The 14,211-nt window shown below is 37.7% G+C and overlaps 1 pseudogene; it reads left to right on the forward strand.

Annotated features, from left to right (window-relative positions):
- The first annotated feature begins 1,605 nt into the window (after positions 1–1,605).
- LOC138422913 (WW domain-binding protein 11 pseudogene) overlaps positions 1,606–14,211 on the forward strand; it is a 46,563-nt pseudogene continuing 33,957 nt past the window's right edge.

Raw genomic sequence — 14,211 nt, forward strand, 5'->3', positions numbered from 1 at the left:
TCAATTTAAGTCTGAATTTAGTAATAAGGAGTTCATGATCTCAGCCACAGTCAGCTCCTGGTCTTGTTTTTGTTGACTGTATAAAGCTTCTCCATCTTTGGCTGCAAAGAATATAATCAATCTGATTTCAGTGCTGACCATCTGCTGATGACTATGTGTAGAGTCTTCTCTTGTGTTGTTGGAAGAGGGTGTTATCTATGACCTGTGCGTTTTCTTGGCAAAACTCTATTAACATTTGCCCTGCTTCATTTTGTATTCCAAGGCCAAATTTGCCTGTTACCCCAGATGTTTCTTGACTTCCTACTTTTGCATTCCAGTCTCCTCTAATGAAAAGGACATCTTTTTTTGGTGTTAGTTCTAAAAGGTCTTGTAGGTCTTCATAGAACCGTTCAACTTCAGCTTCTTCAGTGTTACTCGTTGGGGCATAGACTTGGATTACTGTGATAGTGAATGGTTTGCCTTGGAAACGAACAGAGATCATTCTTTCATTTTTGAGATTGCACCCAAGTACTGCATTTCAGTCTCTTTTGTTGACCATGATGGCTACTCCATTTCTTCTGAGGGATCCTGCCTGCAGTAGTAGATATAATGGTCATCTGAGTTAAATTCACCCATTCCAGTCCATTTTAGTTTGCTGATTCCTAGAATGTCATGTTCACTCTTGCCATCTCTTGTTTGACCACTTCTAATTTGCCTTGATTCATGGACCTGACATTCCAGGGTCCTATGCAATTTTGCTTTTACAGCACTGGACCTTGCTTCTATCACGAGTCACATCCACAGCTGGATATTGTTTTTGCTTTGGCTCCATCCCTTCATTCTTTCTGGAGTTATTTCTCCACTGATTGCCAGTAGCATGTTGAGTACCTACTGACCTGCGGAGTTCCTCTTTCTTTATCCTATCGTTTTGCCTTTTCATACTGTTCATGGGGTTCTCAAGGCAAGAATATTGAAGTGGTTTTCCATTCCCTTCTCCAGTGGACCACATTCTGTCAGACCCCTCCACAATGACCAGCCCATCTTGGGTTGCCCCGTGGGCATGGCTTAGTTTCATTGAGTTAGACAAGGCTGTGGTCCTACTGTGACTAGATTGACTAGTTTTCTGTGAGTATGGTTTCGGTGTGTCTGCCCTCTGATGCCCTCTTGCAACACCTACCATTTTACTTGGGTTTCTCTTACCTTGGGCCTGGGGTATCTCTTCATGGCTGCTCCAGCAAAATACAGCCGCTGCTCCTTACCTTGGACAAAGGGGTATCTCCTCACTGCCGCCCTTCCTGACCTTCAACGTGAAATCACTCCTCTAGGCCCTCCTGCACCTGTGCAGCCACCGCTCCTTGGACGTGGGGTTGCTCCTCCCAGCCGCCACCCATGGCCTCAGGCGCCAGTTGGCTCCTCCTTGCTGCTGCCCCTGACCTTGTACATGTGGTAGCTCCTCTTGGCTGCCACCCCTGGCCTCGGACGCAAGGTAGCTCCTCCTGGCTGCTGCCCCTGACATCAGACATGGGGTAGCTCCTCTCAGCCGTTCCTGCACAGTCGCAGACTGGCACTTTTGGCCACTGCCTCTGGCCTCATGGAGTAACTCCTCTTGGCCATCACCCTTCGGGCATGGGGTCCTCCCGGCTTCTGCCCCTGACCTCGGATGTGGGGTAACTCCTCTCGGCCACCCAAAAAAGCAGGTGTCAATAAATATGTCCTGGTTCTATCAGTGGCTCAGCTAGTAAAGAATTCCCCTGCAATGCAGAAGACCTGGCTTCGATCCCCAGGTGGGGAAGATTCCCTGAAGAAGCGAAAGGCTACCCACTCCAGTATTCTGGCATGGAGAATTCCACGGACTGTATAGTCCATAGAGTCACAAAAAGTCAGACACTATTGAGTGACTTTCATTTTCTCTTTCTATCAGCTTTGGAGATGATGATCAAAGGAATATGGTGGAAAGGGCATCAAAGCCTCTCACTCCCCTTCTATATTACTAGAAAACTACAGCATAGGCTACCTGTAGGAGATGGTACAAGCTACAAGATTATTTGTAGTGCTAGACCAAAACCTCAACATTTGGATAATCTAGCTCAAGGCAAGGCCTTTAACCAATTAAGAAGCTTCTCAAGGGATTTTATAGTGTATTTATTTTCCCCATTTATTCTCTACTCTTCTTCTTAGAATTAATTCTACTTTCACATGAAATCCCCAAGTAAGATTGATGATTAGACCTTATAGATGGCCCCTAAATTCATTTTAAACTAATTATCCAGAATACTGATAGAGAGCTGATAAACAGATGCAATGGTTAATGGTATATTCTCTTTAGGTAATTATGCATGAACTTGGATATATCCTCTGCCTATAAAACCCAAGCATTGTAATCCTACATGAAAACATCTGTCTTTTTGTTTCAATCTGGAATACCCAGGTTAGCATCCTTCAAGCAAATCTCTAAAATCAGCTTAAATGAATAGGGATCCTTATGATACTATGATACTTCTTTCCCAAGTGAAAGACATTACAGATAACAAGTTGAAACTGAAGAAAGTAGTAGGAGGGAGTGATGCAGTCAGCACAGAAATGCAATATGAATTTATATTGTTGTTGTTCAGTCGATAAGTTGTGTCCCGCTCTTTACAACCCCATGAACTGCAGCATACCAGGCTTCCCTGTCCTTTACTATCTCCCAGAGTTTGCTCAAACTCATGATCATTGAGTTAGTGATGCTACCTAACCATTTCATCCTCTGCTGCCCTCTTCTCCTCTTGCCCTCAAAGTTTCCCAGAAGCAGGATCTTTTCCAATCAATTGACTCTTTTTATCAGGTGGCCAAAGCATTAGAACTTCAGCTTCAGCATCAGTCCTTCCAGTGAACATTCAGCATTTATTTTGATTGACTGGTTTGATCTCCTTGCTTCTAAGGGACTCTCAAGAGTCTTCCCTAGCACCACAAAAAGCATTAATTCTTCAGTGCTCAGCCTGCTTTATGGTTCAACTCTCACATCTATACATGACTACTGAAAAACCATAGCTTTGACTATATGGACTTTTGTTGGCAAAGTGATTTCTCTGCTTTTTAATATGCTGTCTAGATTTATCATAGCTTTCCTTCTGAGGAGCAAATGTCTTTTAATTTATATAGGCATATTTAAAACATGCTATGATACTATTTAATTAAACTTCAGTTTAATGCATTCATCATCAACCACATATTGAACATATACTATGAATTCAGGGCTATAAACAGGCAGTAGATGTAGTGATAAATATTTCATTCTTGCCTTGGAGATGGCTTCATCCAAGAAAAAGAGAAAATCCCAGAGGAGACTATGATATTTGCTGAAACAGTATAAGCATAGGAAGTTACAAGTACAGGGAAAAAAAGCACCTTTTCCCTGGAAGAACTGGCTAAAGAATGGAAAACTCTAGTCTCTTACCCATTAGACAGAACATGCCTCCTCTGTTACAATGAGAGAGGAAATATGGAAAGAATGGCCAGAATGTTTATTTTTGCAAAAATCAACTGAAAAAAACTGGAAAACCAAGAAAATAGATGTTCTTTTCTAACATATGTGGCTAAAAATAATCAAATTAGAGTTGATTTAGTTCTTTTGTTGTTTGGTGGTAAGACAGAATGGTTTCTATCACTTTTATGTAACAACAAAAACAAAAACAACGTTCCCACAGGAATTATGAGAAGACTTCAAGTCACCATGAAGAGAGCTAGCCTGAAGACAGAGCTGACAGTGGAATAGAGCTAGATCCCCAGTAAACATGACTGTCTGTGTACTGCCTTATTGTGTAACATTTCAGTTCGGTCAATACCTTCATTTTATTAAGACAATTGTGTTTTGTTTTTGTTTTTTTTTTCCCTTAAACCACAGAGATGACAATGTTTTGTGATTGATATACAGAATGATAGAAAATAAATTTCCTGAAGATGTTTTAAATGCCCTTAAAGATTTTTTTATGTCAAAATATATCATATATATTATATCAGATTTCATACTGTTATTATATATTATTATATATTATATATATTATTATATTATAAGCCTAGGATATGTGATGGCATGCTAATATTCTCAGGAAGCGCAGGCAATGAGACTTGCTAATTTGTCTTACTTCTTATATCTTGTGTTCTCTTTTCCTCACGTTGAAACATTGCTTGTATTGGTCACTGGCAGAGGCAATCTGCCTAACTAGATGGGACAGAAATCTAATCTGGTGTGACAAATTAAAGAGACACATAATTGGCTATGTTTCTAGAGTGGAACTGTTATAATTTTAAGCAATTGATGTTCTGAGAACAGCATTATATACAACACAAGTGATTACAATTACCGTGAAGAATCACTGAATGCTCTCTAATCTTTCAGTGGGTTATAAAAATTAACAGAAACTTTTGGTAACTGGTATTTTACTCACATATGGTGATGATCTGAGTTTAGCTTCTTTGATGCAAAATGTTTCTAACCATAAAGCTATTTCTTATTGTGGAAAGTATCCATCTCTAAGTGTAATATGACTGCTCGTTTTCCTTTGAGTATAGAAGCCTTTCACTTTAGATCATGTCAAATTCTCTTACCTGAAGTACCTTCCAAGTGTGCAGTCTGGGGCACTTGTTTTGGTGACCTCAGCTTCTATTACTCTGCTCACCTTGTGGTCTAGGAAAACTTCTAAAATCACTAATATTATTCTTTCAAATTCTATTGTGCATACACTTTCATATGTACCCTAATTTACCAGAAAACCAAACCCTTTGAGGTTTAAGGGAAGTCTAACTTTCATAACTGAAAGTTGAGAGAAACCCTAAGTAGGCCGTATAAAGAGTCACGTACTAATCACTTCCTGGCTTGCATCTTAAGGAACTGATGAAATTTAGCCCAAACTTGGAAATGTCACTCTTTGTGAGAGATTGTGCTATACTACCGGTTATTTCTGTTTTTTCATTCCTCCAATATATCTCAGAGTTGGCTCATTCTCCATTTCACTGTTTTAGTAGATTCTGTATGATTTGGCAGATGGAAAGACGCAAATGAGACAGTTTTCCATGTGCCCACGTTCACCATGTGCTACAATTAAACTATGGTCTTTAGCATAGCCTGATTTACAGAAAACAACTTTTGACAAAATATTCTGGGTAACTCTGAAGCTGCAACGTTGAAAATATCCAGGAGACATTAATTCTCTATTATGTCCCCAAATACAAAATAACACTATAGCAGGACATAATAAATTTCCATGGCTTTGTAGGATTCTTAATGTAGAAGTGATCAGATAATTTGAAACACCCTAACAGAAGGAGAGTTCTAATAATAATAACAACAATAAGATATATTAGTACACATTCTGTTTTTGCCAGGCACTGCATTAAGTGCACCATATACATTAAATTCTAATCCTTTCCATAAACTCTGAACATTTGTGATCACTATCTACTTTTTAGAGTGAAGAGTTTGAAACTCTGGCCATTTACCTGGCAAAAGAATACACCAGGATTTGAATTCATTTTTGTTTCTCTTTAAAGCATGTGCCTTTTAAATTATAGCACCAAGCTCAGCTTCAAACTAGTAGTGCATTAAAATTTCTTTGTCACAAATTATATAATGGGCAAGAAGTAGATTCATTGTCCTGTTTTAAAAAGAAATAGTTGGAATATAAGGACCCAAAAGAAGGTAACATAGATGTCCAATATGTTATTCTATTAAACTCTAACAATAGAGGTCTTAGTTCAGGGTTGTCAGGCAAACATACTGCCAATAAATTAACCGATTTTTTTTTTCTTTAAGTAATAAACTAGAACTACATGTAAGGTTTTTTCTTTTTCTTTTTTTTTTTCCTTTTCTGATTGTGTAAGAAACAAAGCAAAATGTTTGAGTCATCAAAAACATTTCCTATTGCTTAGTGACTATAACTATTTTATAATAATATTGACTCCCATAATAAAAAAAAATCCAAATGACTCAAGATTATCTCTGGGGATTAATTTGGAATTATTTAACTGGTAGATGTATTCTGGACAGGAATTTAGTTAGTATAGCTATCAAAGGACTTCAAAATAAAGTTAGCTCACCGTTCTTATATACTAGAGCCTAATTAGCATTATGAGTTAAAGAAGACTTTTGTCACAGACAAAAGTTATTTGGACAAAGCCAAATTAAGGTGGAAATAAGTCCTGATACACAAAAACACTGCTCACTCCCCAATGAATCTAATGATAATTTATGTCTGGCTTAAAGGAACCTTTGGGAATGACTTGGAATGTTTTAATTTGTCCATCTTACTTGCCTGCAGGCTTTTCTGTTGCGGAGATGATTTAAGCCTCTCCTTGCTTTCAGTTAAATCTCAGCATGTCTCAGATTTCTGAAGCCACCTTTATCGTTTGAGGCCTTAAGGAAAAAATGAATTGTAATTCAGCTTTCATCTTACTTCATGCAGAATTAGAGTGTTACCATAATTTAAGTTACCATAATTTTAAAGAGAGAGTTGATTAAGAAAGCAAGAATCAATCACAAAACAAAACCAAAAAAAAAAAATAATAATAACTAGGAATGGATCTTTAGGAGTCCACTAATATGTATGACCTAATTTTTTCATGTAAAATATATCATATGAATATATATTTTAATTTAAAAGTCATATAAGATTGTTTGCTAAAATCACTGGGGAGACAAATTGAGATATGTTGAAATAGTACAAAGCCATAAATTTTCTAAAATCTATCAATATTTGGCATTCCTGTAATGAAATGAGACATGAAAATTACTGAATGTTAACTGTATTCTCTGCTTATATATTTTTACTGTTGAATACTTTGAATGAAACCCATCTGAGAGTGGTTATCAAAAAATAATGATATCCATTAAGAGTGCAGATCTAATTGAAGGCATTATCAAATGTGGTAATACTTGCATCTGGACCATCATGGAAATGGAAATAAATATGCAGATGGTTCAAACCCAGTCTGCCTGTCAACGAACCATTAAGGCACGTTATTCCAGCTGTCAAAATTTTTCCTATTTATATTGAGCATTCATCTTTGCTAAGTGGTAGACAGGCAAATTAATCTATTTATCTTTTAAGACTGTATTTTTATAATTTTAGAAAACTAAACTATTGCTCGGACTTCTCTGCTGGCTCCAAAGTAAAGAATCTGCCTGATGCAGGAGACATGAATTTGATCTGTTGACCAGGACGTCTTCTGGAGAAAGAAATGGCAACCCACTCCTGTATTCTTCCCTGGGAAATCCCATCAACAGAGGAGCTTGGCAGGCTGCAATCCATGGGGTCTCAAAGAGTCAGACACTCCTTAGTGACTAAACAACAACAACCAAACTGTTGCTTTCTGGAAAGTTTTTATATTGCTTTGTTCAATCACTCTCTTACTGTAAATGATATTATCCTAATTACAGATTATATCTATTATTATACTATCTACATTACAGTATGCTGCTGCTGCTGTTAAGTTACTTCAGTCATGTCCAACTCTCTGTGACCCCATAGACCGCAGCCCACCAGGCTCCTCTGTCCTTGGGATTCTCCAGGCAAGAACAGTAGAGTGGGTTGCCATTTCCTTCTCCAAAGCATGCATGCATGCTAAGTCGCTTCAGTCGTGTCCGACTCTGTGCGACCCCATAGATGGCAGCCCAGCAGGTGCCTCTGTCCCTGGGATTCTCTAGGCAAGAATACTGGAGTGGGTTTCCATTTCCTTCTCCATATTATAGTATATTACTAATTAAATATATTTGATATTAACTGCCTTAACATTTATTAACACATTTATTTTTCATGTAAATTCCTTTCATATAAACACCAAATCATTTTTATGACATTATGAAGAACACATCTCTTACTTTGGTTTTGAGCTATGTAGTTGTAGATGACATGTTCAGAAATGAAAATTTCAAAAATCTTTTGCCTGCAGAGAGAAATGGACAGCAACGTATTTTATTTCCTTTTTTTGTTACTTTCACTACACACACTCACACACATAGAAGTCCCAGTATTTCTATTATGCAGAAATAGAAATGTCAGAATGAGTAGAAAGTAGAGTCCTGCTGTCACTGAGAGTACTTGAATCTCTAATTCTGAATGAGTTATCTGAGGGTGGCTGGTAAATAAAGGAAAATTCTTGTCAATCTTCTACTTAATTTGATGTACTTACTTATTTGTATCTCTGGAGAGAAACTCTCTCAAAACAGTGGGCCAATAAAATTTATAATTAAAATACTACACTTAAAGTTTTGCTTTCATTTAAGCCGGACAGATTTATTCTTTTAAGTTTCATATGAACACATTAACATGAAATATATGCAACAAAATCTGTGTAAGGTGAATATATACATGAGTTTGAGTTAAAAAAAATTTGCCTTGAATCTCTATCATTTCTAAATAATTTTTTCCAATTTTATGTGGAAAGAAATCATTGTTTTTTTCACATTTGGGTATGGTGAAGTGTAGTGACATTCCATCAAAAAGTAATTTTGATACTAGTAAGAATTAAACTTGTGATATGAAATATGTGAGAATACATTCCAAAGTTGCCCATAACCCAGATTCGTCTTCAAATAATTAAATGGCTATGAAACAGGAAAAAGAATTGCAGTGGAAACCAGGAAAAAAAAAAAAAAACAAAAACTTGTATATATGTGTCAAAATATAAAGACACTTCTGCCAGCAAAGTAAAGGTAAAAACGGATGAATGAAAGGAAAAATGATGAACGATGAACATGACACACCACAAATCACTTTAAAATTGATAGTGGAATTCATAATTTGAAGGAGTAAGAACTAGATCGTGTCAGGGAAATCAGTAGCCTTTCCAGGAATGTTTCTCAGATGTTCATGAGGCCATGTTGAACAGAGATCCTGATGTGCTCATTACTCCAGTCTGCAGTATCTGACAAAAGCACAATATTAGTCACAGCAAAGTGGCTGAGCACTGACCTTCCTGCTGTTCAGCTATTGCATCCATGCCAGGTGATAAACAGTTGGCTTCAGCTTAGAGTCCAGATGCTTCCTCAACAAAGGAAAACCACCCATCCTCTCCTGTTTGTCTTCTCTCAATATCTTGCCTATTGTCAAGTCTAACAACTAAATTGACTGTAGGAAATCTAAATGTTCTCCTTCATAGCAAATTGAAAGAAGAGATCAGTGTTTCCTACATTCTCTGGCAGAATCTTAGTTCACAATATGAAAGTTAATTTCTCTTTCTGTTAAACATGGAGCAAAGAGAAAAATTATCTGACATAAGAAAAAATATTGCAGTTCAAAGGAAAGAGCACAATATTAAGAAACAAACATGTCTCACTATGACAAATAATTATAAAGAGTCAAGAAAATATGTAGACAATGTATAACTGTACTTAAATTTATTAAGTTTAATATTACTTCTAGAACAACTCACTAAGAGTTGTGAGTAATAATTCTAAAGAGTGTTACATATAACAAATAATTTTTATCACTATAGTAAATTTTTGTTATAATCCCCTTTTCACAGATTTTATTCTTAAGAAAAAAATCAAGAGCATGCTCTATATAGGAAAATAGAGGCAAAAGACATAAAAAGGGAAAAATATAAGATCAAAAAAGGATCATGGCTTTGGAATAATGCATAGCACATAGTAGGACCTCAATAAATATTTGTTGACTTGAATTTTGTTGTATTTGGGAGAGAATTTCTGATTTTATAAATATATGTGTTGTACTGTGCTTAGTTGCTCAGTCATATCTGACTCTTTGCAACCCCATGGACTATAGCCCACCAGGCTCCTCTGTCCATGGATTCTCCAGGCAAGAATACTGCAGTGGGTTGCCATGCCCTCCTCCAGGGAATCTTTTCAACACAGAGATCAAACCCAGGTCTCTCACACGGCAGGGAGATTCTTTACTGTCTGAATGACCAGGGAAGCCCTTAAATGAGATTGAGTTATTCACATAGAAACTCAGTTCAGTTCAGTTCAGTTCAGTCGCTCAGTCGTGTCTATTTGCGACCTCATTAATTGCAACACACCAGGCCTCCCTGTTCATCACCATCTCCCAGAGTTCACTCAGACTCATGTCCACCCAGACTCACATCCACCAAGTCCGTGATGCCATCCAGCCATCTCATCCTGGGTCGTCCCCTTCTCCTCCTGCCCCCAGTCCCTCCCAGCATCAGAGTCTTTTCCAATGAGTCAACTCTTCTCATGAGCTAGCCAAAGTACCGGAGTTTCAGCTTTAGCATCATTACTTCCAAAGAAATCCCAGGGCTGATCTCCTTCAGGATGGACTGATTGGCTCTCCTTGAAGTCCAAGGGACTATCAAGAATCTTCTCCAACACCACAGTTCAAAAGCATCAATTCTTCGGCACTCAGCCTTCTTCACAGTCCAACTCTCACATCCATACATGACCACAGGAAAAACCATAGCCTTGACTAGATGGACCTTAGTCAGCAAAGTAATGTCTCTGCTTTTGAATATACTATCTAGGTTGGTCATAACTTTTCTTCCAAGGAGTAAGTGTCTTTGAATTTCCTGTCTGCAATCACCATCTGCAGTGATTTTGGAGCCCAAAAATATAAAGTCTGACACTGTTTCCACTGTTTCCCCATCTATTTTCCATGAAGTGATGGGACCAGATGCCATGATCTTCGTTTTCTGAATGTTGAGCTTTAAGCCAACTTCTTCGCTCTCCTCTTTCACTTTGACACAAAGAAAATATCAGCATCAAAATAATAAAGAAGTTCAAGAATTTCCTACATAGTTAAAAATAAATGATAGAGGTAAAAATGAAATAAAGAAATAAAATATATTTATTAACAATTTTAGATAGTATTATAAACAGAATGCCAGGATGAAAAAATGGAAGAGAAGCAATACTAAGGAAATAAGATTTTTACAAAAGTTTAAGAAAATTTCTTTTTTAATATAAGCATTCATGATATATTTGGTAATTAAATTGATAATGGTAATGATGATAACTAGCATTAAAGTACAGGCATACCTCTGAGATATTTGGGATTTGGTTCCAGACCACTGCAAATCACAATAAAGTGAATCACATGAATTTATTGGTTTCCTAGTGCATACAAGTTATGTTTATATCATACTGTAGTTTATTAAGTATGCAGTAACAGTATGTCTTTAAAATGTACATACCTAATTAAAAACACTGTATTGCTAAAAAATCCCTAACTAATCCTCTGACAACATAGAATTGCCACAGCCTTCAGTTTGTAGTACATAGTATCTGTGAAGCACAATAAGGTGAGCAATGAGATAAGTTATGCCTATAACAATAATGATTAACTTCTAAAGTGCTCTATGTCTATAAATTCACTTAATGTTCATAACTTATTAACCCTATAAAAGCTTATTAAAGGAGTACTGTTATCAGCACTTTGCAGAAGCAGAAATTGAAGTGCATGACGAAAGTTAGAGCCTGGATTCAAACCCACAGAGCTTTTCCCTGAGCCCTTTCCTCTAATCACCTCTAACAAATTCTAGTGATGAAAAGAGACTCACATCTTAATAGATTAAGTAACTTCAAGAATAACAACAGCAACAACAGCTATGCTTATTCATGCAGAAATATATTAAAAATAAACAATGCAAAGGAAAAAAAGAAAAAACTCACAACAACGTGGTGCCTAATAAGATAGACATGAGAATTTTCAGACAAAAATAAGTGTCAAAGACTGTGAATCCATTTCCATATAGTTTTGAGTAAAACAAATTGTGATTCAGATTTTAAAGCTGGCCATAGACAATCTCGAAAAAGTTTACTTCTTGGAATAAAGAGTAATTCAAAGGCATATTTGGAATTAACCATGAGGTATATCAAGATAATTTCTTTAGAAATATGGAATCTTGGTTAAAAGTAAATAGTTAATGAAATATAAGAAACTATTAATAGATTCATAAATTACAATGTATATGTCAATATACCATTAGATGCAGATGTTACATTATTAATTTAATCTTTTATTCTGTAATATTTACTGAGAGGTAACTCAGTGCTTGGTGATAGAGATTCAACAATGAATAAGACAGATAGGTGAAAGCATGAAAGTGTTAGTCACTCAGTGGTGTCCAACTTTCTGTGACCGCTCACACTGTAGCTTGCCAGATTCCTCTGTCCATGGAATTCTCCAGGCAAGAATACTGGAGTGGGTAGCCATTCCCTTCTCCAGGGACTTTTACTGGCCAAGGGATCAAACTTGGGTCCCCTGCATTGCAGGCAGATTCTTTACCACTAGAGCCATCATTAAGCCAAAACAGATACATCCTTTTCTTATGTAATTTACTTTTAGCAAAGAGGGTGTGGTCACAAACACACACACACACATACACTCAAATCAGGTTGTAATGAATGCTGTGAAGTAAAATAAAGCAGAGAAAGGCAATAAGGAATGGCCTTTGTGTTAAGGAGACACTTGAATGAGATAAAGTAAGGGAGTGAGCCTTGTAGGTGTCTGGAGAATGATAATCTCAGGATGAAGGGACAGAAAGTACAAAGAACCTGGGGTTGAAGAGTGCCTGGCAGGGTTCAGAGTTAAGAGTGAAATGAGTGAGGGAAGTGAGTTAGTTTTTAATATTAGAGAAAGAACCAGATTTTTAGGCCAGGAGATGGCAAATGGTAAACGTATAGGTCAAATACTCGGTGGGTGCAGGAGGGCCGACAGGAGCTACCCCACGATCAAGGTCAGGAGGGGCAGCTGTGAGGAGATACCCACTCCTCCAAGGTAAGGAGCAGTGGCTGTGCTTTGCTGGAGCAGCCGTGAAGAGATACCCCACGCCCAAGGTAAGAGAAACCCAAGTAACACGGTAGGTGTTGAAAGAGGGCATCAGAGGGCAGACACACTGAAAGCATAATCACAGAAAACTAGTCACTCTAATAACACAGACCACAGCATTGTCTAACTCAATGAAACTAAGCCATGCTGTGTGGGGCCACCCAAGATGGGCGGGTCATGGTGGAGAGGTCTGACAGAATGTGGTCCACTGGAGAAGGGAATGGCAAACCACTTCAGTATTCTTGCCTTGAGAACCCTATGAACAGTATGAAAAGGCAAAATGATAGGCTACTGAAAAAGGAACTCCCAAGTCGGTAGGTTCTCAATATGCTACTGGAGATCAGTGGAGAATAACTCTGGAAAGAATGAAGGGATGGAGCCAAAGCAAAAACAATACCCAGCTGTGGATGTGACTGGTGATAGAAGCAAGGCCCAATGCTGTAAAGAGCAACATTGCATGGAAATCTGGAATGTTAGGTCCATGAATCAAGGCAAATTGGAAGTGGTCAAACAGGAGATGGCAAGAGTGAATGCCGACATTCTGGGAATCAGCGAACTAAAATGGACTGGAATGGGTGAATTTAATTCAGATGACATTATATCTACTACTGCGGGCAGGAATCCCTCAGAAGAAATGGAGTAGCCATTAGGGTCAACAAAAGAGTCTGAAATGAAGTACTTGGGTGCAATCTCAAAAATGAAAGAATGATCTCTGTTCATTTCCAAGGCAAACCATTCACTATCACAGTAATCCAAGTCTATGCCCCAACGAGTAACACTGAAGAAGCTGAAGTTGAACGGTTCTATGAAGACCTACAAGACCTTTTAGAACTAACACCAAAAAAAGATGTCCTTTTCATTATAGGGGACTGGAAGGCAAAAGCAGGAAGTCAAGAAACACCTGGAGTAACAGGCAAATTTGGCCTTGGAATACAAAATGAAGCAGGGCAAATGTTAATAGAGTTTTGCCAAGAGAATGCACTGGTCATAGCAAACACCCTCTTCCAACAACACAAGAGAAGACTCTACACATGGACATCACCAGATGGTCAACACTGAAATCAGGTTGATTATATTCTTTGCAGCCAAAGATGGAGAAGCTCTATACAGTCAACAAAAACAAGACCAGGAGCTGACTGTGGCTCACATCATGAACACTTTATTGCCAAATTCAAACTTAAACTGAAGAAAGCAGGGAAAGCCATGAGACCATTCAGGTATGACCTAAATCAAATCCCTTATGATTATACAGTGGAAGTGAGAAATAGATTTAAGGGACTAGATCTGATAGATGGAGTGTCTGATGAATTATGGTCAGAGGTTCATGACATTGTACAGGAGACAGGGATCAAGACCATCCCCATGGAAAAGAAACGCAAAAAAGCAAAATGGCTGTCTGAGGAGGCCTTACAAATAGCTGTGAAAAGAAGAGAAGTGAAAATCCAGGAGAAAA

Source organism: Ovis canadensis, chromosome 17 (assembly GCF_042477335.2).
Source record: "Ovis canadensis isolate MfBH-ARS-UI-01 breed Bighorn chromosome 17, ARS-UI_OviCan_v2, whole genome shotgun sequence".
In the NCBI taxonomy this organism is placed as follows: domain Eukaryota; kingdom Metazoa; phylum Chordata; class Mammalia; order Artiodactyla; family Bovidae; genus Ovis; species Ovis canadensis.